Source organism: Pseudochaenichthys georgianus, chromosome 19 (assembly GCF_902827115.2).
Source record: "Pseudochaenichthys georgianus chromosome 19, fPseGeo1.2, whole genome shotgun sequence".
Lineage (NCBI taxonomy): Eukaryota > Metazoa > Chordata > Actinopteri > Perciformes > Channichthyidae > Pseudochaenichthys > Pseudochaenichthys georgianus.
The window spans coordinates 11266922-11293131 of record NC_047521.1 but is presented as its reverse complement, the minus strand read 5'-3'; the positions used below and the strand labels follow the sequence as shown (position 1 = coordinate 11293131).

Sequence of the window (26210 nt, the reverse complement as noted above, 5' to 3'; positions counted from 1 at the left end):
TAAATATAGTTTTTTGCGATATTCAAGTTTGTGCATATTATTCTCAAATAAGTACAACAATAAACCCTCTACGATTACACTGGAGTGCAGTGACAAACAAACACAATCCCTCACTGACACCCAACAGCGGCAGCTGGAATGCATGACTAAACCAGAGGTAGCCCTACCAGGAATTGAGCCAGGTCTTTGGGGGGTAAGAGTTTTATTATGTGTCACGCGTGTACCAAGCCAAGTCTGACTGTTTCGCATGAAACAGGAGAAAACTTCACAAGCCCCTTTGAACAATCAGAGTTCTGATTCCTTAGATTTTATCAATCTATCTTTAAAGAAATTAAGTGATCCAAGTCTTCAGCCTCTGTTATGTCTTTAAAACAAAGCAAAGTACATCATACCTGCATGTTCCAGCTACTTCTCAAAATAAACTATTCTTTAATCTGCTCTACATCTTAGGGCAGATGTGTGACTCAAGTCCTAGCAAAGCCCAAAGAGGAACTAGCCTACATACCACCATACATGGATGACTCAAGAACGAAGGCATCTAGATCAAGCCGGGGAGGACAGCTCCCCCACATTTCAAACAGAATATCTCTTGCCTGTAAATTGGTTTCGTCACAACTGGCTGTCAGTGTTGGTGTTTGTGGGTTTCAGTGTGTCAGATTTGACACAGCTCCCCTTCAGTAGCTGTGGGCTGTAGCTAAACCACCCACACACCCCCACTGAGGAGCAACCATCTTCCGCAGATCCCCTTCAACAACTTGACAGCACTGATCACTCTCATCATAGTTCCCTCGAGCCATGAGCACAAATTTACAGCCTGCAGCAATCGTATTGGTCAAAGCATGACTAATACTATTGGAAGAAAGCCTATAAATGCAGCTGTGACAGGAGGCATGTAGAAATGAGTGACTACAGCTCGTCTTTGTTTGAAAAAATAATGCAAACCACAACCGCTAAAAGTTTCCAGAGGTTAACAGCAAATTACTTTTGATGACATGCACAATTGTAGGACTACTATGCTGTGCATGGAGACACTGTCATGTTTCATCTCTGCATCACTGACCAACACAGGAGCCATGGCCCGGTCAATCACAAACTGACACATTCCCCTGCATGTCAAAGGGACAAGGCATGTTGCTCTGGTGCAGCAGCAGGACACTTGTGAATTACATTGTGCATCTGTGAAAATATATGGTATATGTGAAGCTGGTTGAAAAGAGACAACTCCACAGAGAGGCTCGCAGAACATAATTAATCTGTTTCCCGGATGTGTAACGTGCATGAGATGAAAAAGGAGGTTTCACGAATATAAACCAATTAACTGCACAAACAAGAAATTCCTTCCTCACCCTATAAAATGTGAGTAATGCAGACCTTTGAGTCAGTTTATTGTATGATTATATTTTATGCCACCCCCTAAGCAGCACTCTCAGACTGTGTCTCTTTTGTGTAGCCCCGGCATTACGGCCGTGGAATCTCAGAGGAAGAAAAGAGCCAGTGTCATGCGGTCAGAAGGCATTTTAGTCAGACGGAAATTTGTGTCAGCACTTTCTGCCAGGGAGCGAGAGGCACAGCGTTCAGAGCTGTTAGCCTCCTCCTCAGAGGAGAGCCCGGGTTTAATGGGACTACTCTTCCACTCCATTTGCCGGCCCGCATCTCGCAGGACACAGCTGCATACATGTGAGCCAGAGACTGTCACTGTGCATACCTCTCTGCAGCCTGCGAGCTGCACACCTCCCATCAACAGCTGACAGAAGCTGTTCATCTTCCGACAAACAACATGAAACAGACTACGAACAATGCATGTGGATTAATGTTAAGACACTACGAGCAAAAACAGATATGTCAAAATTTGAATGTTTTCTTAAAGACTAGTGGAAAAAAAACAATCCAAGATAATCATTTAGGTCCAGTGACCACCAACTGGTGGCCCGCTGGCCACATCCGGCCCGCCAGACATTCTCATCCGGCCCGCACGACGGGTGACTGTGGCGTTGGCGGAGTGGTTACTGCGTTCGCCCCCCACCCATTTCTTTGTTTACAACGTCTCGTGAGTAAGGTGCAGTTACCGGAGTCCAACAGAGAGGCAGCAGCTGCGGGACAGTAGACTGGTACTGCGAAACCTTCCCTCCCCTGAAGAAGAAGAAGTGATCCTTCGTTGTGAAGAGTCTGGTTAATGCGCTCCGCACCACAGCAGTAGCCCCGCTGCGACAGAGTCCAACAGAGAGGCAGGAGCTGCGGGACAGTAGCCTAGAAGCAGGGTTGGGTTGTAACGGAATACATAACGGCGTTATGTAATCAGAATACAAAAATCAAGTAGGCTAACTGTATTCAGCTGGCGTTACATTTGAAAAACGAGTAATCTGATTACAGTTACTTTCGTAAACCTGAAGTGAATACATTTTGGAATACTTATTGGAATTATTGGTGGAAAAGTTTCCTCACAAAATGTAATATTCATTACCGGCAGAACTGTGTGCACACTGCACAGCGCTGCAGCATGTCTGTGAGCGAGAGAGAGATGCAGCGTGTCTGTGAGGCCCAGCCCCCGCACGCAGATGAGAGAGAGAGATCACTTTTAAAATATATTGAAAGTTAGAAACGGAGATGGTTGGATAAAATGTGCAAGATAACGTTTATGTATCAATTCTTTATTGTCTAAATGATGACATTTCATAACGGGATAAAATCAAAGTGAATGGCCTGCTGCTGCTGAATGCATGGGGCAAGTGACTGGAAAAAGTTTTAAAAGTTATTACATCGTTTCAGATAATACATAATAATGATAATTCATTTTATTTAGGGGCGGCTTTCAAAGCACCCAAGGACACCTTACAATTCATAACATATTCCAAGGAAAGGTTTTAAGACAGTACAAAGAATGCAGTCAGGGTGATGTTTTTTATGTGGGTGCAGATGAGAGAGCTGTCCAGAATGACACCAAGATGTTGTGTTTGAGTTCTTGATAAGCCATTAAAACAGTAAATTAAGTGTCTCCTGTTCACCAAAACATACCCATCTGTTATGGAAAAAGTATTCCAAAAGTAATCTGAATACTATTTATACAATTCTGGGCTATATAAAAATCGCTGGCCCGCAATAGTGTCTATTGGTTACATTTCGGCCCTTGGACAAATGTAGTTGGTGATCCCTGATTTAGGTGTTGATATTAATACAATGTGTATAAAAATGTGGAGGGCTCGACATTATAAATGGCCCGCTGGCCCGGAAGCACTATATAAACAACCGGGGCCAGCATAACTTACTTTCCACTTGCCCGCTCGGGCCACTAAAAATATTGCTTTAAAAAAGAAAAATGGTCCTGTGGTATTGGTATTTTGACTAGCAATTTAGTTAAATTGTTTAGTTTATTAATGGTACAACATAGCGTTTTGTGAGGTGGTTGTCGTTGTTGGGTGAAAAGCAAACAGCTGTTTGCTGCAGAGCGCAGCATGCTCCTTCACTACAGACTTTCGCGCCACCTAACCATTCGCCAAATGTTTTTAATACCAGCGGTAACCGGCCAAGCGCCGGGCAAAAAAAACAATCTTCAAATAAAAGAATGTCACCGGAAGAGTTAAAGGAGAGTGACAGTGAGTATGAAGAAGAGGGAGAGAAAGTTTCAGTCACACTGGCTTGATCGATGGAGTTGGCTTCGATATGATGCCAATATAAACAAGGTCTTTTGTTGGCTCTGTACATCAATGCCGACCTATGCAGACAAGTAAGTGAAGAGTAGACAATATAAAGGTATATTGGCTATAGGGAAATGTCCCAGCAGTTTAGGATAATGAAGGTTCTAATCTAGGCTAGAGCCATTACATTTCTAACTCCTAATGACAGGAAGGCAGAAAGCGCATTATACAAATAATAATATAGGCTACTCATAATAATGATAATAGTAGTAATTTTTTTAACAATGACCACAATATAATTATTTTAACCAAATATGAACAATTGAGGAAAATGAGCAAGAACTGATGATTCAAATGTTGTAGTACAAGTAGTTTATACATAAATTACTATTGCAACCAATGTGTTAATTTTCTTCATTATTAGTCAATTTTTTTGGATGAATGCTCCAGGCCAGTGGTTACAATGGTGGGGGGGGGGCAGTGATAATAAAATTCCACTGGCCCGGAGCATTACATAATGTCTCATTAGCATGTTTGAACTTGACATTTAAGACAACTTCTTGTGCAACAATTGCGTAAATATAAAAAATTAATAAACTTTGATGGTTATATATGTATTCATATAATTGTTTACCCTACTCAAAATATGTTTAACAGCCTTTTTCTCAGTAAATGTAGTATTTTCAGTTTTATGGAGATACAGAAGAGATATTCTGATTTCCCTATGTAAAAAATCATTTTAATATGTCAACAAATTAAACAAATAGTTTTGAACCTAGCTTGATCCTACGCTACACACATTAACCTGTGTAACTCTGTTCACCTGTAGTGTCATCCCTTAAACCCTGGTAATGAGACTGCAGCGCTCTCTCTCAGATTTTAAATCCATATATTTATTGGCCAAGGAACTTATCTTACCAACTCCTGGTGCTGGCATAATCATTCTGATTATGGCAGCACCAGAAGGCCTTTCTTTAAAATTGCTTCCTTTGGATCCATTTCAGAGCCAAACAACAATTTCATGGCTGACCAGTCAGAGAGTAATTACATAAAGCCCGAAGCCAGCACATCGATCAGTACTCGGGACTTAAAAATAAGACTGTTTTGGACAGACAGCTCCTGGAAGAGATGACAGCATCTCCACTGCACAGATTGCGAAAATTCACAATGAAAGTTGAAATGGGAAACATGAATCTATTTTCTGATGGAAGAGTTTTCCTAGACAAACAGCTCAGAATTCTGCAGTGAAACTCTCCTCTCCCAAAAAGATGCATCACTTTTAAGTAAAAGCTCGACTCTCCAAAGTGAAGTAGTTACTGGGATGTCAGGTCATTAGGTCAGTCGTATGTTACGAGAAAAGTCTATTTTGAAATCTAAAGTATCTTAAACAATGAAAAAAAGTGATTTCTCGTCCATCATACTTAGCTTTGTTTGATTAAATACAGTATTTAAACATGAATATGTTATATTTAAGACAAGTCTTGCAAGTTACCCCATGTAGAACTTGGTTTATTTTAGTGGTGCACGATAATTATCGGGCCAATAATTATCGGTCCGATATTAGGAATTATGACGTCATCCCGATAAACCCGATAAAAGTATTAATAGCCCCGATAATATACAATATATTTTTTGGGTAAAAAAAAGAAAAATACTGCGGTGTGGGTGGATTGGGATGAGCGGCGCTTGTTTTTCACTCGGCTCCTCCCGTTTTGCCAGTACTGTGGTATTAGTGGTTTAGGAAGAGGGGAGTTTTTCACAAATCCAGCGCTCCCTAACTCACGCCTGGCTGTGACGTAAATGGTGTGCGGCCGTGAAGCCAGGACAGTAAACAAACATGTCGTTGGTAGTATGGGACTATTTCAAAGTTTCAGAGTTAGATAGTTCTTGCTATTTGTATTAACAAATGCAATGCAGAAGTTCCACGAGGAGGGAAAAAGGCAACGAGCTATAATACTTCCAACCTGATCAGTCACCTGAAACATCGCCATTGCTACGATGGTGTGTTAAAAGCGTACGAAGACGCCTGCGCTGCTAAAATAGCGGCGAATCCAAAGCCAGCTGCAAAGGCACCGGGGCTTTTACCTATCGACGAGGCTTTTGAAAAAGGCAAGAAGTTTGCCAGAGTAATAGTTGTTTCCATTTCTTAATATGGACCACTCATTGTTCACTCATTGTTCAGGGAAACACATTGTCATTGACATTGACTGATTGACTCAATTATATTTATTTGGGAAAATAAATATGGTCACTTTGAAGAGTCAAAACCGTTCTTGGCTTTGTTTTGTTTATAGTAGTAATGCTCATATCATTTGCTCACTACTAGTCTTTTTTTTACCACCAGGTGTGCAAAAACTACAGGTACATTTAATATATATATTATATTATTATCGGTTATCGGTATCGGTCTTGAGAAGCAGGAAGTTATCGGTATCGGTTTCAAAAAACCAATATTGTGCATCCCTAGTTTATTTGTCATGTTTAAACCATTTCAAGGACCATAATTATTTTCCTATAATAGAAGATAAACTGCACAGATGGAATCGTCTCAAATCCTGATCTAAACGGACCAAAACATTATTTAAAAAAGATGGCAACTCGATTACTAAAGGCTGATTAGCTACTGTATTCATGTTAGGGGGTTAGCAATGAAAAACAAACATATATTTATAGAAACAAACTGAAAAATGCATGTTTATCAAAGCATGCATCAGGATCCCCCAACAAACAACAAATGTGCTCTTCAGAAAAAGAATGTTAAAGAATGTAAATGTATTCTTGTCCTACAGTAGGCCCACTTGCCAAACACAAGTTCACAATGAATCTATTGTGATTTCCCATGATGACCTTGGTGTGATGCATCAAAAGGTGAAAAGAGTTCCCGGCTTTGCTGCACTGGTTCAAGTGGCATGAAACTTAAGAGATGACTCACCATGAGTAGATAGCAGGCAGCTCTCCTAAATCCGTCTTTCAGGGCAGTGAGGCGCTACATTTCGCTGGACTGAGCCACAGTCCCGATCCCTCTCCAGAGGGCACACCAAACAGTTTTCTACAAAGGCAACCACAGTGACAGAAAAAACAAACCTTTAACTAAAAGCTTGCAATGGACTGAAAGAGCCTTGTATTGACACACAGCAGAAGTGGCAGTCGCAATTTGACATCCGGCTCACTGTGGCGTGGTAAGTCAATGCAGTGGACTGTCACTGTTCGCTCCGTTCACTGTTGATGATCTTTTTCCAACAGAGAACACAAACAAACAACGCCATTTGGGGTAGCTACACATGCTGGTTGTTGAGGCGTAGACTGGAACAGTGGACAGTTTCTTTTAGGGGGAGGATCTGACATAAAGTGCTGCTTTCAGAGTTTTGTGATGTAGAGCTATGCAGTCCCTAAACACTCTGACCAAATGTGTCATTATGTCATTAAGTGGGGGGAAGAGGGGAGACAGACATTTCTATGTGGGAGTCAAGTGATAAACAACAAAGAATAGGAGACTATAGAGTGCTGCAGGAACGAGTCCTAAAACCGAGATATTAGTTAGCATTGTTGTACCCCTGTAAAAGTTGATGGGTTTTCTAATTGGGTGTTTGGTTATATCTAATGAAAGGACCTGTGGTTAAGAGATTTTAACATTTGATGCTACAACATAAAATGCATTAGCGAATACCACACTTGTGAATTTTGAAGTTTTGAAGTTTCTTTTAAATGCCAGTCGCTAACAAGTGACTAAATGAGACAACTTTACGTCATCATGGCAAATACCTGGTGCCTTTGTTTTAGTTATGGTGATGTTGAGGTCATACAATCATGGTAAAGTTTGCTTGTAGCCTAACGTTAGCTTTTTACTTCTGGCAACAGTAGTTATGCTTCAGTAATCATTAAATTGGTGTTCATTTGTGAAAACTATCTTGTCGTCCAGTGTATCTCTCATATTCTCCTTTATCCTGTTAATAAACTTTGCAATAAAAACAAATAATTTTCCAAAATAAACTTTACAAAGATTGTTAACTGGACCAGTGATATATATGTTCAGGTTTGCAGCTAATTACATAAACACAACTGGCAGTTAAGTTGCCCTATAGAGCATTAATTAGGCCACAAAGTCTGAAAGAGGATGTTGCTTGGTTTAAAATTAAGCTATGAGAATAATGTTCCAGTATTTGTTAACAAACACCAGCAAATAAACGTCTCCAAGAGTAATTCAACCAATGACAACTAAGACATTAGTTTTGAAAGGAAGCAGAATGGCATTTCTGCACAAAAGAAGTCTTCAGACAGAACAGCGACACAATAATCAAGTTTCCCCAAGGGCGTCACATGGCCTCTATACTTTTTTCATTTTTCTAATTATAGTTTCCCCATTGCTCACTGTAGGGAACACTTTATAAGACTTAATCTGAATTTCACTCAGAGTTGCCAACACATTAATTAAGCTGAGCCAACCAATGAGAATCTAAATAAGTTACAGCAACAATAATGTGAAGTAGTGACAAAGTCATATCGCTATTTCTATCAGTTTGATATTTTTTATTTGGGTCTTTGCAGAATCGGAAGGGAAATTTAAAATGCATTGTGTTAAGCCTTGCTTGGGGCAACATTTGTTTTTTTTATTTGAATTGAATAAAACGCTTGTGAAATTCCTTACACTGATCTTTTAATGAAAAGTCTTCTCCTCAGTTAAACACACATCATGTTGTATTCATTTACTCAAAAGTAAACATGTCTGAAAAGATTTGGGAATGCAGTCTTTTATGTGTGTGTGAAATGATGAAATGGAGAAGATAGCTTATGTTTAGAGGTTAAAAACAGAGACATGCAACATTTTCCAAGGTCGACTTCCCTTGAAGCTAGAAGGGTCACAAAGGCCGGGCAGCTGTCCGCCCAGCGGACAATGATTAGAAGAGAAGCAAGGGCAAAATGCCTCCCTGTGCTATTTGTCTGGCTTATAACGATATGGATTGCCAAAAAAAAGCTGGCATACAATTTGATTTGAAAAAAAGAACATCCATTGAAATCTCAGCCCATTCAAGTCTTAATCATGTTGCGAAATGTCTAATTCTCCTTTGTCCACTGGGTTTCTGTATTATTAACTGAAAAGGCCAAAAATAAGATCAAAACAAATTATGCGTTGAGTCCCGATTCCCCACTTCACTGATAAATATGGCATTTAAGCTTCCCCTCTCATCTCCTTCTCAGTGGCCATGAGTGTTTAAGCTTTCATGGAATACAAATGCCTCTGTGTAAAGTCTGGCAGTCCATGTTTGACATTTTTCAGGCTGGATAAAGTGTGCTGCTTCCCATCATGAAGAAACCACTGCTCTGTCTAACACTCTTTTACACCAGTTTGAGAAATAGTTTCTCAGAAGAATTGTACTTCTAAGACCAGACTCCGGCTCGGAGAAAGGTGTTTGAGTTCTCCCTTGATCATCATTTCTATTTGCCAAAAGTCTGGGAAAGAAAACGCATGGCACGGCAGACCAAATAGTTACATGAAAAAGGAAGACTCATCTACAATTGTGATCATTAAAACATATCTGCTTTGCTGTAAATATAAGATCAAAAGGCAACTAGAGGATTGGAGATACTCAGTGAAATCAAGTTCAATACCCAATTGTTTTACTTATGAATGTATTTATTATGGACCATAACTCATTATCTACCATAATTACATTTGTAGGCACTACAATACTGCTATTTCTGTTGTATTGAATATTTGTTGTGTGCGTTAGTGAAGCCCTTTGTATCATTGTCTTAAAAAGTGATATAAATAAAGCTTTGGTTATGTAGTACTTTCTAACTGTTCATTTTAAGCAAATTGGAAACTACTCTAGCAGAGGTGTCGATTAGGTACAACTTCTAAAACAGATCTTCTCATCGGTGGGCTCAAGACATTTCCTCTAATATAGGCGTGTAAGTACTGCTGAGCCGTTTGTTCCATTACTCTTCTACGACCAAAATGCAATTTCCAATGTGACAGGCTGGCCTTTGCTCTCAAACCAATGTAGCATTCTGTTTTCCCCTGTCTCAGCATCCTGTAAGCACAGGTGTCTTTTTAATCCTGGGCCCTAAATGAGGAAAATCATTTGTATATGTATTAGCTTATGTTGCCATGTGCAGAGTGAACAGAAATAGGCTTTAAAAAAAGCTCTCCGTTACATGCATGCAGAAATGTGTTGGCGAGCCAAATTCAGTAAAAGCTGTTGAAAAACAAGAAGTCAAAAATCAGCAGCAGGCTGATAGGTGACTGAGCTTTAAGTGGCAGGTACACATTTAAATGGCAATGTGTCGAGCATTTATACAAGCATACAAACAAACTGAACTAACAAGGATTCCCTTTATACAAAACTAACATTCTTAACAAACACTTGCCATCTGCTAGTCTACATTCAACAAAGCATTACAAAGTCTGCAGTTTCTCTAAAGCCACTGCTATTTTCAGCACATGCTTATTCAGTGTTGATCAAGATGAATGAAACATTTAGGCAAATACAGTCTCAGAGCTGCCCTGGCAGAAGGGCTGGAGCCTTCAAAGCCTAGAGAATTGGATATATGGCTAGGGAGCTGGTTTAAAGTATTCCCAAAAGCCGCGTTCACACCGCAGGACTTTCCCTGGTACTTTAGTTCTTTAGTTCCGTTAGTACCAATAATGTCGCGTTCACACCGCCGGGACTACTCAGTGCCGGGAACTCTTTTGGAACTCTTTTGGTACTTTTTAGTCCCTGCTAGAGAGGTGGTACGAACCTGGTGACAAAAGAGTGCCAATTTCTATTCTATTTCTATTGGCTGGGCGAATTGCAAACCACGCCCCGTTAGACTCTGAATTTGTTTTGTTAGGCAGCCATTTTTTTCCTCGCTACAAAACCACATCCACACCTGAGCGAGTCGTTTTTTTGTACTTTAAAGCAGTTATGACAACACGTACTACAACACCGGAGAGGTGGAATGAGGAGGAAGTGTAGGCGCTTCTGGCAATTTACTCCAAGGACGGGATGCAGCAGCTTCTACAGAAAGCAGTTCCCAACTCCAAATGTTTTGAGCGATGTTCGCAACTTGAGCTGGGAATCGTGCACAGTGCACACGGATGCCGGGTAAAAATAAAGAAACTCAGGCAGGACTATAACAAAATTAAAGACCACAATAATAAGAGTGGTAACGATTTTCTATTGTTATTATATATATATATATTGCCACTGTTTTTTAATACTGACACCTAACTTGCACTAAGGCGTGTCTGCTGCTATATATATTGCCACTGTTACATTGTTTTGAAACTACTTACACTTTATTTTACATTTCACACTGTTATTTAACTTCAATTTACATGCATACGACACACCTGGAACAGCATGATGCCGTTATTGTTATGTCTTGACTGTGCAATAAAACAAACAAACTGGCGAAGCTTTATTTATTGTGTCCCACCCCAAATTTGCAGAATAGAAGAATGTGAGAGCAGACAGGTGTCGGTGGTTGAATTTATCAGAAACACAAGTCTTACACACATAAACACAAGTAATTTATCATGTCATTTGTTTTAGATAAATAAGGGAAAAACACCAAACAAGGGTTGATGTCCTTTTCCAAAATCAGCCTGAGGGGGTAATATATAATAAATACATAAAGATAAAGTCCATTGTTATAATGGGGTATTTTATTTGTAAATTACCCTTATGAACTCCATCATGTCTGAGGTCGGAAAGTAAACAAACGCCTCATACAGCGGATGGGCTTTATACCCCCTCCCCCCCGTGTAGTTCTTCTTCTCTCGTTTTTTTGTTGTACTCGCCGTGAAGTGGTTTTGCGGCCTGCCAGTAAACCCAGAGAAGAAGAAGACGAAGTGACGTCAGCGTAATTGTGCCTCAGGGAAAGTACTGCGGTGTGAATGCGATTGGCACTAGCCCCCTGGCGGATTTAGTGCCGTGGTACTTTAGTGTTACTTTAGTGCCGGCACTAAAGTACCGCAAGTCCTGCGGTGTGAAAGCGGCTAAAGACTAGCCCCTTTCTTATAATTCATCTCATTATAGCAGTTACATCTCATGGAAGAGGGGAAACAGTACTCAGCCCTGAATACTGCAGCTAATATGGTAGTGAAGCCTCAAGTTAAATGTGTTTCTCTCTTTCTCTTTATGTGGAAATCCCAGAGATGCAGCAGGCACAAGAACTGTCGAGCCCAAAAGATTAATGAAAGAGCATGGTTAGTTAATGGCAGTCGGAGAGTAAAGACCTCCGGCAAGGCCAATGAGGCATGAGGTGCGTTCACACCAAGTACTTTTCCCACAAAGGTTCCTGAGAACTACGATTTAGTTGCGTTCACACCAAAAAGTCCCAGGAACTAAATTAGTTCTAGAGAACCTTTTTTACCCCCTTTTCAGTCCCTGCTAGAGAGCAGGGACTTTCGTGGGAGAAAAAGGTTCCTGCGTCTGATTGGCTGGGCGGAATGCAAACCACGCCCCGTCAAACTCCCAGAAGAAGAAGAAGAAGAAGAAGAAGAAGAAGAAGAAGAAGAAGAAGAAGAAGAAGAAGAAGAAGAAGAAGAAGAAGAAGAAGAAGAAGAAGAAGAAGAAGAAGAAGAAGAAGAAGAAGAAGAAGAAGAAGAAGAAGAAGAAGAAGAAGAAGAAGAAGAAGAAGAAGAAGAAGAAGAAGAAATGACGTCAGCGGTGTGAACGCGATCTGTACTTAGTTCATGAGAACTAAAGAGTTCTCAGGAACCTTTGTGGGAAAAGTACTTGGTGTGAACGCGCCGATTCACATGCTCCCTGGATGGTGGCAATTCTCCAGTTGCCAAACTGTTCTTCCAACTTCTATGTGTTCATGGGTTTGAATGTATAATGTGGAAACAACATGGATGCTACAGAGATGGTGTTGCTTGGACTTTACGGGATTTTTTTTTCAGGTGGTTGAAGTTCAATGCCCTGAATCACAATATTAATCAGAGTAAAACATATTTCATGAATCCAACTTGATTCTGATTGCCTCCTAAATGTTATGGGTTCTTCTTTGGCCTGGGCCACACCCGTTCACCAAGTTGTATCACATTCTGGCCAGTAGTGCGTCTGTAATCTTGCCAACAGTCAAACAGAGAAAGAAGACAAAAACACCAACCCAGCCGAAAGAATATAACCTCACTGTTAAGATACCGATGATGTATAATTGCATGTGCGTTATATGTGACACAATGAGGATTTCACTAATCAACCACTGGTTCCTTACCTCCAATTACCTCTGTCACTCTATGTTACAAATGTATATATAAGGGCCTCCTATGTCTTCTCAGCTAAAAAAGGGAACATACTATATATAGCTGCCTTGGGAGTGGCATTAACACTCTGTGGGGTTTTCAGCTGGATCTCAATTAGAGACTCATTAGGCGTTTAGAGATGGCAGTCCCTCCGGCTTCCTGTCGCCCACTGTGAGACAGGCTGACCCTGACCTTGAGGGAAGGCTGGCACTCACTGTATCAGATATGCTTCCTTCTGATCTTGTGTTCCAGAAAAATACATTAATTAAAAAAGACAAATCAAAAAATACATTGGAGTTCAAGGCAGAGCAACAAAGTTAATAGATCTTCAAAAGTAAGTAAAAGTCACTAAGCAGCTCCAACAACATTTTGATAGCCGATAACTATATTTATTTGACCGCTTTAGCTACTATATAGATTTGGTTTGTGAAAAAACGTTATGTATCTAAATTATGATGTGAATGGTTCAAGATTCTCAGCAGCAACATAAATTATAATCTATCAGAATTATTCTTGAGATTTAGAATAACAAAAAACTTCAAATATGACTGTAATAATGCTTAGCCAATCAAGCAGCAGCTTTAAAATATGCTAAGAAATATGAAGAGTCACCAGGATTAAAGACTTGCCTTGGTTTGAAAACCAACAAAGGGCAGGTAAGGAAAGTTAGTATTTCACTTATCAGTAGCCTACATTTTGTACATAGTTTGAAAGAGAGAGAGGATTTCATTTTTATTTTTTAATAAAAAAAAGTAAATATTTACCCGATTAAAAGCACATACATTGAGTAGAAGTAGAATATAACTGATAGACCAGTTAAGCGTTGGCTTTTGCTTGTCAAACAATAATACAAGCTGCCATGTTAACATAGGAGTACCAAAGTATAACAGTAGCCAGAATGACTTCATATTTAGTTATTTATATCTTAACTCTTCCAGAGCGTATTGCAGAGAAATGACAGCTCTGTACAATGTTGCATGTTTGCATGTTTACGCATTGCCCTATGCAGCGCAGCGCCTCTTTATTATTGCCCCTCGGCGTCTAGTTTGGGCAGAGGTGGTATGGATTATTTTTAGACAGACTCAGAAGGACTCTATGTTCTGAGTGCTAACACAATGAACTCTCATGCCTCAACAAGAATACATTTTGTTGACAGGAGGCCAGGCAGTAGACCACTCCTCAACCTTAAAAACACTGTTGAAGAAAGCTACTAACTGAAACTAGCCATGCTTGGTGTTGTGTATGGACTCTATCAACAAGGCAATTATTCTTTTCACATCATAAGAGAAGGACTTCATGCATCTTGAACAGCATCTCAAACTGAATATTATCCATATACACAGAAATACAGGATCTTTAAAACTGCATTATGTTGACATTACAGTAAGTGCTCCCACATTACTGTCGATCCCACAGTACAGCTAGAGTGCTCATTTGTAAAGGACAAAGCCATGCAGCTGCAAGCATCATGGTCGGTAATCTGACATTTGGTGGAACAGAGAAAACTGAGTATATCTTTTTGATCTGAATGCACTTTTCTTTTTGAAATGTTCAAGTGTGCGTAGCTTGAGTAAAACCATCTTGGTCTAAGTCAAAATACAATGGTTCTTAAAAATAGCCTGCAGTGATACTGTGCCACGTAGCATTACAGGGCTCCATACTGACGTTGTGCAGAGCAAGAGAAACTTCACTTAGCTTTAGTTCATTTAAACAAATGTGTTGCTTCTGGGCACTGGATTCAGTATGTTTGGTAAAGCAATCAGTGAGCTATATGGCTTCCTTTGCAGTTTGTTGCTTCTTCTTTTGTATATCAAAGCAAACGCAGCAAAATATATTTGAAAAATCAACAATGTCTCATTTTCACAACATTATTTATTTCTTAAGAGTAATTTGTAAATAGTTATGCAAGTCTAAGATATCAAATGTTATATGATATACAAATCTGAGTATATCAGGACATAACTTGCAGTAAAAAAATCTTCAACAGTTGAGTACGAAACTAGTTATATTTTTAAAACAATTGCCTTTATTAGGTTCAGCACATTGGTTGTAAACACTAAAAAAAGCTAGTTAAACTCCCTGAAACCATTATTGGAGTCTTTTAAACTGTAGCCAATAAAGCAAATTAACTATCTACTACTACGAAAACATTCACAATGGCAATATTGGTTGGTGGTACTGGTAACATAGTGTTTTGACTGGGGACACACTGGAGGGATCTAAAAATCCTGAATTTGTTTTCAAATTATGTATATACTTATTCCTCTTCTTCTTCTACAAAGGAAATAAAGTAGATGCAATAAAACCCTGCAGACTCTTTTGCTGCAATGGTGCAAAATGATAAGATCTGATATCACAAAAACGATGAGAAAACCTGTGCACAATCTACTGCAAGTGATAATAAACTAATGTCATCAACTCAGATCATGTGTAAACAACACTTGGAAGAATAACATTATTGGTTGTAAAGCGTACACTGACTGACTACACTGAACTAGCCTCTCATTGGCTAAATGCTCAGTAAAGACAGATGTCATAACATATATTATGGGATTAAAAGGTCATTCTTGACCTTGGAAACAGTAGTTGACAAAAGAGTATCCAAGCTACTACATACAGGGTTACTGTTGAACGGTATCCTCTTCAGCTGTTGGTCTGGTGATATTTTCAATTTCTTATAGTACTTAATACAAAGGGTATCATTGAAAACCGTGGTGGCCCACACTCAAAACAATGCTACTTTTCACAAACTCTTTTTCTCCCACACTCCTACACTTATCGTCACACCCTGTTTTAGCACACAAAGGCAATGGAAGCATCTGTATTAACAACAACGTTTCCACTATGTTCTACAGACACAGAAATGCCTGGCAAATTATAATGGAGTTAACCCATTAGGGGCACTTCACATCACAGAGCGGGGGCCCATCTCCTACTGCTAACTGGGCACCACACACAGAGGAACAGTGGAGCTATTTAGATATGACAGAGTGCTACTGTTTCATTTACAACCTCAAGCCGACAGACCACATTGAAAGAGCCTTTGCAGCAGGAGTGTCAATGCGCGAGCATTAAGTAGATGGCATGATAACACTATTTGTCTTGTGCTGAACCTATTCTAGCACACAGTTACATTAAGCAACCTTCAAGATGGATGGTTAATTCCTTACTAATCTGCTAATAGTGACACCAGCAGTTGTGAGCTGCACAAATAAATAAATGATTATCTTTTAGACTCGTTGAATTTTAGTTTGGGTCTATACATTTTCAGAAAATGTCCTACCAAGTATCTCAAATTCCAGGGTTTTGTCTAAAAAATTCTTGTTTTGTCATTGATAAGATATAAAGAAGATAAAAACCCTTCAAACAGTTGTTTGAAGGAGAGCACAACAACAGCAACAAATATTACAGAGGGCATATTGACTGGTTGAACTTCCAAAAAAATACAGAAACGCAGCCGTAATAAATTAGTGTATGTTGAGGTATACGAGATATTACATTTCTTCTGTCGTGACATCCTTATATTGTACAGAAGAAAACACATGAAGAATCTACCTAGTGGGTGTAAAACTATGCACATAAAGGGGGGGGGAACAGAGGTCACTGGTTGCTCCCAACAACATTGCAAAGTGTAGGCTGTGTCTCATAGCTGTTGTTCCAGCTATGAGACACAGCTTTCAAGCCTGATGAATACTATTCCATTCATCTAGCATCAGCAGCTGGGGTCGGCTCAAGCAGCTGCCTAATAGGCTAACAGGGATCTTCAGGCTCCCAGGAGGGGAGTTTGAGTGGCAGACCGAGTGGATACAGCCAATCTTTGTTATCTAACAGCCTCCCCATCTTGGCAGAATCAGGTAATGCCATGTTATTTAAGCGCAAGCACACATACAAGAATGCATGTAACACTTCCACTTGTCCAGAGAGAAGTGATTAACTTGAAGCTGCAATGCAGCAGTAAGCCCAAAGACTCCAGTCACAGCAGTAACTGCCAATATGAAATATATCAGTGCAAACTAGGGTGGAATAGGTGCACAGCCTCAGCAAAAACAGGATTATAGTCTCAGGCTTTTTTCACACAAATACATACGTTTGAACATGTTGTTACACGTCAGCATCTCTCACGCCTTATAAGCTTTTTGAAAGATAATTTTCTACATCCAAACAAAAGAACACCACTTAAATTACTTCTGCAGGGCATTCAAAGGCCACTTGAGCCAGCAGGTGTACTCCACTTCCACTGGTTTCAAAACGTGTTGTTTGTTGTACAAACTAAAAACACAGCGTGCCAGCCAATCACTTTTGTTCATAATGATTATAAGTATACAAGTAGTCTATTTTCTGATTGTTGGCTTACAAAGCCGGATGTTTCACACACAGCGCAATGGACCACGGTGACCCCTACATAAGGTTTTCTGTGCATATATTTAATGACCAAATCCTTCCCAGTATATATCAGAAGGCCTGTTTCCATATATATATATTAGGGCTGTCTGTCGATTAAAATATTTAATCGCGATTAATCGCATGATTGTCCATAGTTAATCGCGATTAATCGCAAATTAATCGCACATTTTTGATCTGTTCTAACCTTAGAGGAATATTTTTCAAGTTTGTAATACTCTTATCAACATATGAGTGGACAAATATGCTTTATGCTAATGTTTGTTATCATTTGAACAATGACAAATATTCTCATGAATATTAAACAACCTCTGAACATTACAAATATTCGTCTCAATTCAACCTGGAACCTCTCTCATACAATACAAATGGTGTGTGTGTGTGTGTGTGTGTGTGTGTGTGTGTGTGTGTGTGTGTGTGTGTGTGTGTGTGTGTGTGTGTGTGTGTGTGTGTGTGTGTGTGTGTGTGTGTGTGTGTGTGTGTGTGTGTGTGTGTGTGTGTGTGTGTGTGTGTGTGTGTGTGTGTGTGTGTGTGTGTGTTGGAACGTTGGAGCTATGTGCAACTCAAGGCATATGCTCGAACGGGAGCTGCCTGGACCCTGCAATCATGTTACTGCAATCATGGGTGTGCTGACTTCTCCTACAATGTCCCACTGTCTGGCTGCCTGCATAAAGTCAAGTGCTCGGCGCAGTTGTGTGGATAGAGCGCTCCTCTGTTTTCATTTAAACAGCTCCTTATATCCGTTAGCGCAGCTAGCTAGCACCCGATGCTAACAACAACAATGCACGTAAGGTCTCTCTCTCGCTCGCTCGGGCCACATATACAGTACACACACCCTCCCGGTTCTCCCGATGGCCAGTCGGTGCCTGCCGGTGAGCGTGGAAGTGTGGTCTGCCACAAGCAGGCGGCAGGAGCGGGGCTGTCAGCAGCATCAGCTTGTAGATGGTATTTTAAACTCGATGCGCTCTGAAACTACGGGGCGGCCGAGGAAAAAAAATACACATGCGTTAATCGCTTTAAAATAATTAGTGGCGTTAATTTTTTTTTGCGTTAGCGCGTTATTAGCGCGTTAACTTGACAGCCCTAATATATATATATATTTTTTTTTTTATATATATATATATATATATAAAAATAAGACATAAGACATAACCTAGATAACCTCTGCTAACCTCAATATTTTTTGGGCACGTTATTTCCATTTTAATTATTGGATATTAAAAAGATGTTCTGTCACATTAAAAATCAAATGTCTGAATATTCTTAAAATCGAAAAGTGCTCTTGATGGGCCTACAAATCTTTGGTTTCTAGATTTTTGAAATCAGATGAGGTATTTAATGGAGAAGCATAGCAAAGAAGAAATAGCAAGGAAGGGTATATACATATCAGACAATAAACTCTCTACAGCCCTTTTGATTTTAAACAGCACATCTTATTTCACACCTTCTGTTTAAGGACATAAAATGCTGTGGTAATAGTTACAAAACTACTTCTGTAATGATCTGTAAGCAACGACTCATGGCAGCTGAACACATGCAGCTTCTAGATACAAAATACAATGCTATGAGATGCAAGCAGTGCTAAAGTATTAAGCAAAAATAATCCCAAACCTCAAGTCATAATATATTAATGCACTGCTCCCATTCATTATTATTAAACCACAACTAGGACTACATATCATTATAATAGGCTTCCTTGTATATAGCAAACAAAAACACTGAAGCACTTTGATCCTGTGCTGTATTTCTGGTTGAGCTGCTGGATACTTTTTTTTTTTTTTTTTTTTTTAAAAAGGTGCATTCGACTTCTTTGAAGACAAACACGCAACAACATGTACCAGAAATACAAAACAGTCACACCAGCACCTTATCGTTGGGTTTTTGTGAATCACAGAAATGTCCCATACTAACATGTTCCAAGATGTTGTCAAATGTTGGTAGTGGTTTTGTTGAAAGCCCTCTTCTGCTATAACAAAACCCCAGAAAGCCATGGTATGTGTGACGAATAATACCCCAGAACAACCTCAAGTGTCTGAGGCTGCAGCAAGAGAGGGCTGAATTCTAACACAAACTTCATTTATGCGGCTTTCACACCAGCGCTTTTCAGTTTCTAGCTCCGAGCGGGAGCTTTTCTGATTCAGCTCCGGTTTCCCTTTTCAGCTCCCGCTCTGTGCACACCGCCCACTGGCGCCCCAGAGCTGCCCTTGCTGCGTCATGACGTCACCGTTTACATCGCTGATTTGCTCCCCAACGGAAGCTCACAACAACAACAACAACAACAGCGTCGGGTCGATGATCGTGTTGCTTTTAATCACACGAAGCCAGAATAAATTGAATAACGACTTCTCCAACCTTATACTTTGCTCCAGAGTGCCGTGGTTCATTGTTTATTAATGTGTTTCTGCAGCATTTACCGACCGCTGCAGTGCTGGCTGCTCTTCCACGGGACTTTATTCTCCCGTTAGCTCCCGGTTAGCTCACACGGCAGCGGCCGCTCTAAAGTATTCACTGTCCGACTCACACAAGCAGCTGATGCATATCCCCAGTTCCCCTTAGCCTAAGTGAATGTGTGTCAGTCTGAATTGACACTGTTTGGTATCACAACGCTGTTATGAAAGTGTCTCTGGTATAAAATGGGTGATGTTAGCATAGCAACCGAAGCTAAACTGACTACTCTAATCCGATAGCTGCAATAATACAAAACAACACGTCTGCCTCTCTCCACAATGATCGATAACAGTGAACGGATGGTCAAAGTAAGGTACAGATAAACAGAATCACACGAAGCCTGGTTAGTGTTGCCTGACTTTATAAAGTGTGTTTATAAGCACTACTGCTTGTAGGCAGGCATAACAGTCGACCCATGGGAGGTGGGTTTAGTTTCCTGCACGCCTCGACGTAAGAGAGACGTAAGCGACGTCACCTCTTAGCTCCAAAGCTCTTGCCTCTGGACCGACAATTTTTTGGAGCTGGAAATGAAGCGGATTCCGGAGCTAAGAGCCGCCGCAGCTCCGGTGTGAACTGGAAAACCCGGCGCTTTTCAGGCTCTAGCTCCGAGCCGGAGCTGAAAAGGCGCTGGTGTGAAAGGGGCATTAGTCCCAGGCGATGTGTTACAAGTAGGTAAGAACTGAAGCTCAGTCAAAATAAACCCATCAGGACTCAATGAATGTCACCAACTCCCAGCAATACAGAAGACAAAGGGTAGCAGCAGCGACTAACCACAGCATTATTCTTCTGACAGCAGAGCAGAATAGCCAAGATGAAACGGTCCATCTTACCTCCGGTTCCATTCACTAACAAGAAAGAATGAGGCACTAAGAAAGAAGCCTTTTTTGCATCATTATCTCATAATCAAAGGGCTGTACTAAAATGAGGGACATGCCTATGGAGGATCCGTCCCTCATTAAAGGAGTTCAGTGCACCGTTGTCTCTTCCAAATGAGGCAATTTTAGAATGTTTTACGGACCATCAAGTATATCTTTATCCACAGATTTCTCAATGTGTTCAAAGCTGCGGATGGTGGTTCGCTGAGTTTCTACTGGTAGTCTGTGTATGACGACATATCAGTCATTCCGGTTGCCTTGTATTTCTAATATACCTGCCTCGCCCACTCTTGGGGCTTGGAATTGAATTACTGGCCAAGAGAGGAAATAAATTATGACCGAAATATCAATTTGAATTCCCTTTACACTGCATTTTTTCTAAAGTGATGATTACGCTATTCATACAGCAGTACATAAAAAACTAAAAAGCCAAGCATTTTTTTCCCGATAAGCAGTTATAATTTCCTTTACTGCTTTTCCTGATTAAAACACCATACAGAGAGCCATTTCCCTCAACGCTCAGGGGAAATGAATCAAACACCTTTATTTTCCTGTATGGAAAATTATCTCTTATTTTAGAGCAACACCTAGTTTGGCTCAGTCAAAAATGCTCACCAAAAGAGCCTTTATAACTCGCATACTTTACATATCAAAAGGAGCAGTCAAGCAGTTTGTGCAGTTAAAGGCTCTTAATTAAATAAAACCACTTTAAAGAATAAAGTGCAGTAGTGTCATACATGTTTCTTATAGTGTACGTTGCGTAAAGTGGGCTATAAACAGCTTCAAAGTAATCTTAAGATTCAAAACTTTAAAATATAATGCAATATTAATCTACAACCTGATTATTTTATGACAAATGTTGCCTTCTGATGGTTAAAAATGCAGTGATTTATAACATTTGAAAGACTGACTTCCAGGTGTTAGGAGAGCTTTGTTGTTATAGTTAGAATAAGAAACACATAGTTAAGGCATTGTAATGCCTAGATGTTTCGAACTCTACCTAATAGATACCCAGTGCAACATAAACACATACCATCTCAACAACATGGACTAAAAGCTAAATATCACAATAAGTTGTTTTTAATGGAATGGAGAGGTTTAGTGTTGTAGGGTGGACATTTATATTAAGGATTGACCACTGAGAAGCAAACAGAGATTTCATGTTCAATGTAAATTGAATTTATGACATATTCACATTCAATTAGGCTTGCATAATTAATGATAACGATTTTGCTCTAAACAATTAATTACATTTTATCTGGTTCAATACTGATATGGGAAGTTTAGGGCCTTCTTTTAGTATCAGTTTTGATTCAAAGATGTGAGACATGTTTTATTCATACTGTACATTTTTTAACCACAGCGTGGAAATAAAGGCTATGTTCTGTCAACTTAAGTTGAGGAGAAATCCTTCGCCAATTTGCTGCAGCAGAATATCTTTGTTTTAACATGTGGCTTGTCAGTGAGTGGGACAGGAGGGACTGTGTTGGCTCGGACTGTGGAAAACAAGGCCTTGTCATTACCCCCCTGAGCATGGAGAGATAAGTACTGAACAGACAAAAGGTTTAGGGCTGGTCGACCAAAAAAAGAATAACATTGTGATTTCATAATGGAAAACCTCTTCACTATGAACTCACAGATGTATGTCAGGAGTAGGAGATCAAGAGAAAAGCTAAACTAGCGTATATGTTATTGATGTGATGAGTGAACGCTTTGAGGATAACTGTCTTTTATCTGTGCCGAGCCGAGCTGACAACCAAGAACTTGAATAAAAAAAGTACAGCGAGACAGCAGTAATCTCCAGCCTCATACAATAACCATGAGTACTGGAACCGAAATCTTACCAGTCTGCAGACAGTCCTAGTTTTTGGAGAAATGCTTTATCACAGCAGTATCTGGATACTATAAAGACACAGCTTGAGAGTTTAAAACTGTGTGTATATACTATGCCCTTAAAATTACAGTTTTTTTTATGACAGTTTTACCATTTTACAAATCTGCACCATGTTTCATCCTAACCAGCCTAAAAGAACTTCCAAGGTTTCGACATCTCGTAACATTCCCCATCCAGCAGACACACCATATAAAGTGTTGAATGGTGATCATAGGGAAAATAGTGTTTTCTCCTTGCAAACAACAGACATTACACAGATTAACAGCCTTTGTTGAAACATACTATTACCACATAAGACCCCGTCGAGAAGGACCAGATGTCAGATAATAGGCGGAGGTAAGCGCTGGCCTGAAGCCATTGAACAAGTAAGAACAGCTTCTTCTGTATAAACCTCGGCACCTCATGGACAGCTTGTTGTCTGGGTGGGCAACCCCCTTATACCTTTAGACTGTATGCGTTGAATACAGGTTACACACATAGAAGATAAGTATCTGTTAACTGCAGTGTTTTCACCATACAAGGTGGTAATATATTTGGTGCACAAATTAATAACCTTAATATTAATTCACCCTGACACAGCAAGGTCTGTTTTACACATAGCTGCATATTCTGGATTATGGCCTCTCTTAAATATATTTAAAATATATGTATGAATAACTGTCACAAATAAAATGTATGCTTTTCACAAAACAATGTGTTACGAACTTGTGAAAACACAATACACATGTTGCTGTCTACTGACAAAACAAGCTTGTTGTTGTGTACAAAGGACCAGCTAAGTCTATCTCATTAAACACTGCTGGGGGTATTTATTGGCTTAGCTGGGTGGCTGGGCTTTGCCTAAGCAGCAGCAACACAGGCATTATAGGTTATAGATTGCTGCAGGAGCATGACACCTATAACAAACACACTGTATTCAATGTAAATCAAATACACTATAAAATGAAAAATAGGCTTAGCTGCAAAAAGAGCAGAAGTTGCTGTACAAGAGAAGGACAAAATACCTTTTCCTAGACTTGAACCTTTGTTTTTCTGGACAGTTTTTTGGCATCACATCCGAGCCTGATCCCCTGCCCCGGTAGCCGCGGTGTCTGCAGCAGCGCTCCGTACGGCTCCTCAATCCAAACCAACCGACCGGTCTGCACGTTTCCAATCGGTCCGAAATAGCTTGAGCGAGTGACTCTGAAAATAACTGCACTGATCAAAGAGGCTGCATTCAGTCCCAATGCAGAAGGCGGTCACTGTAGCGACACCCATGGGCTTACGCAGCGCGAACACGGTCTGCAGCAGGTAGCGGTGCCCGGACTGACAGCTACTTTTCGCCCGCCAAATGTGCCATGTGCCGGGGGCCATTCACAACTGAAGTTATGTGTGTGTGGTGCAGTCAGAGCCAGTCGGTGCCCAGTGCCACGCAGCGCCGCCGCAACATTGAGCGCTGACCTGCCTAGCACTGTGTCAATTCACGTAAATACATTAAAAATGCTACTTCCGGTACTCGCTTTCAAAATAAAACACGATATAGTTTCAACGTTTGCATTGTCCTCTGCAAAACGCGCCAACGAAAATAACATTTGGTTAAATAATACATATGAAACCAATGCTAATAAATGTATTTCGATTTATAATATTTTTTCTGGACATCTCTTCTACATTTCCGGTATAGTATGTTTTCTCTGTCTAACTTGACGAAATCCCTGGCTTACAGACGGTGCAAAGGAAAACATACAATGGGGGTGGAAGGCGGGTTTAGGCTATGCATTATTTATGATAAAATAAGGCACTGATACCTAAATCATTCATAATTATTCAAAAGAAACAAGGTCGATCCCAATCAAATTTCAATGTCTCTCCCCTGCAGATAATGGCATTTGACATTTTAAAATGATAGATGGGAAAGAGGTTGGCTAGCGTCCGGCATTATCTTGACCTCTTTCCAATCGGTCAATAAAATTACAGGCCTATCAGCCAGAATTACAATCAGAGATGTTGCATTGGGAAAAATTAACTACACGCAGAGCATGATTGTGGAATACAAGTTAAATGGCTCTCTGCTGACCTAAATCACAATTAAACTATACATTGTTGGCTGAAAGGGCCATTCAAAAGGGAACATATTGATTATATTAGTGGTTGTTATACTTGTTGTTATAATAAATGGCGGTCACAGTTTAAATACATTTTTGTATTTACCACCCCATTAGTGCTGATTACAAAATAAATAATAATGTGCTTAGCTGGCATGAGCTGTAATCTACTTATTCTCTTCTGTGTGATTAACTCACAATAAGTATTTTGATATGGGGAAAAGAGGAAGAACCATTTATTGCAGTTGCCTCTATAAAGTGACTTGGGGTCATTTTGAGGTTTCAGCACAAATCTACAGCCTCTGTATATTTACCTCTGATTTGCAGGCTGTCTCTTATCCTGCTTCCTGTCAAAGAAAGTGCATACAAAAATCCTGGGCCTACAGTTTTTGTGACCTTTGTCCTCTTCAGTGTGAGGGTTGGTAGATTTATACAGTGACAACAAGAATTGATTAGGAAAATCTTTTTTCTACGTCACCTCACTTTTCAGCCTTTGGCAACTTAACTGTACACAGCCATTGGATGTAATATACTGTATGAGTACAGCTCACTTCTTAATTACTAAATTACAGGAAGGTGTTTTATTATATCTAAAGAAGTGTGCAATATGTGTAAACTCGATAATTAACCTTTGGTCTTTTAAGATAGAAGTTAATCCTTTAATACCGCAATTGCCAGGATAAAGACAAGCTAACATCCTACATCTCAGCCTCTATGTGATATATAACTAAATATATCCTTCAGTTGGCAGACAAAAGAAACCACCAAAGGACATATTTGTGCTCTAAAAGGTTCGCTCTGTAAACAGTAATGAGAAATACCTAAGGGAGGCCCTGGAAACTGGCTTTGGTGCAGAGTTCCTGACAGTGTGTGTGTGTGTGTGTGTGTGTGTGTGTGTGTGTGTGTGTGTGTGTGTGTGTGTGTGTGTGTGTGTGTGTGTGTGTGTGTGTGTGTGTGTGTGTGTGTGTGTGTGTGTGTGTGTGTGTGTGTGTGTGTGTGTGTGTGTGTGTGTGTGTGTGTGTGTGTGTGTGTGTGTGTGTGTGTGTGTGCGCGCGTGCGTGCGTGATGGACGAGGTGGTCACAGATAACCAAGTGGTTACCCCCCCCCCAATACCACACCTCCCACCTCTGCAAATGCTTCCACTGGCTTTGAATCAAATCCTTCCAGAGCTTTTTCTCTACCTCTCCTCTGCCTTCTCTTATACCTTCCCTCCCTGAATTTTTAAGAATGAAAACAGTAAAGGTGAGTGTGTGCGGCCCACTCTGCCTGCAACGGACTGCAAGGGGGGGTGAGATTAATGGGGCCTAGATTGTGGGGAGATCAGCAGAGTCGAAGGGAGCCAGAGAGGGACTCAATGAAGCCTGGCCCCGGATCTTCGGCTAATCTACCGGAGCTCTAAGCCACTCTTAGATGTTATGCTAATGGTCACTGACAGATAACAGAGTCTGTGCTATTATTAGTCATATATTTGTTCAGGAGGGGGTTGAGATTCATACACTAGTCATACTTGTCTTTCCAACACCAAAAGCATTTAAAGACAACATGGCTGGATCCTGCATCTGACAATAAGATGCTCACATCTGTCTGTCTGTATCAGTGAAAGGGAACATTACCTGGAGCGAAGCGCGGGTTGAACA

General features: G+C 40.2%; 1 protein-coding gene across 1 annotated transcript in view; it reads right to left on the bottom strand.

The window, feature by feature from the left end:
* The window catches only part of tanc2b (tetratricopeptide repeat, ankyrin repeat and coiled-coil containing 2b), a 185195-nt gene extending 161313 nt beyond the window's left edge, over nucleotides 1-23882 (bottom strand). The window contains exon 1 of the mRNA XM_071206759.1: nucleotides 23493-23882. The gene's annotated coding sequence lies outside the window, so the exon portion shown is untranslated. The remainder of the gene's footprint in view (nucleotides 1-23492) is intronic.
* Nucleotides 23883-26210: the final 2328 nt, after the last annotated feature.